We start from the raw sequence: 1,267 nt of genomic DNA, 5'->3' as shown, positions 1-1,267 counted from the left end.
CACAATGAGATACCATCTCACTCCAGCATTACTGGCACAAATCAAAAACACTGGAAATAACAAATGTTGGAGAGGTGGTAGGGAGATTGAAACCCTTATGCACTGCTGGTAGGAATGCAAAATGATACAACCATTTTGGAAAATGATATGGCGGTTCCTTAGAAAGCTAGAAATAGAAATTCCATATGATCCAGCAATCCCACTCCTAGGAATATATCTTAGAAATATAAGAGCCGTCAGACAAATAGACATATGCACTCCCATGTTCATTGCAGCAGTGTTCACAATAGCAAAAAGATGGAAACAACCTAGATGCCCATCTACAGATGAATGGATAAACAAACTATGGTACATACACACAATGGAGTATTATGCAATGAGAAAGAACAACAATGAATCTGTGAAGCATCTTATAAGATGGATGAAACTGGAGGACATTATACTGAGTGAAATAAGTCAATCACAAAAGGACAAATATTGTAGGAGACCTCTACTGTAAAAGCTCATGTAAAAATTTACCACAAAAAGGAACAATCTTTGTTGGTTATGAGGGATGGGTGGAGTGGGGAGCTCAATAGGCAATAGATAAGTGGTAACTTTGATGAAGGGTAAGACAGTATACAATACTGGGGAAGCCAGCACAACCTGTACAAGGAAAGGTCATGGAAGCTCCATAGACACATCCAAACTCCCTGAGGGACTGAATTGCTGAGCAGAGGACTGTGGGGACTATGGTCTTGGGGAACATCTAGCTCCACTGGCGTAACACAGTTTATAAAGACATTGTTCTACATTCTACCTTGGTGAGTAGTGTCTGGGGTCTTAAAAGCCAGTAAGTAGCCATCTAAGATACTCGACTGGTCTCACCCCTTTGGGAGCAAGGGAGAATGAAGAGAACAAAATACAAGGAAAAGATTAGTCCAAAGGACTAATGGACCACAGCTACCCAGGCCTCCATCGTACTGAGTCCAGTACAGCTAGATGGTGCCCAGCTAAGACCACTGACTGCTCTGACTGGGATCACAACAGAGGGTCCTGGACAGAGCTGGAGAAGGATGTAGAACAAAATTCTAACTCACAAAAAAAAGACCAGATTTACTGGACTGACATACTGGAGAAACCCTGAGATTATGGCCCCCGGACACCCTTTTAGCTCAGTGGTGAAGTCACTCCCAAGGTACACTGTTCAGCCAGGGATTGGACAGCCCCGTAAAACAAAATGGGACTAATGAAGCACAGCAGTCCACGGACAAGGACTAGAAGGCAG

The sequence above is a fragment of the Trichechus manatus genome, unplaced genomic scaffold, assembly GCF_000243295.1.
Source record: "Trichechus manatus latirostris isolate Lorelei unplaced genomic scaffold, TriManLat1.0 scaffold00256, whole genome shotgun sequence".
Classification (NCBI taxonomy): domain Eukaryota; kingdom Metazoa; phylum Chordata; class Mammalia; order Sirenia; family Trichechidae; genus Trichechus; species Trichechus manatus.
Note: the sequence above shows the minus strand (reverse complement) of the source record.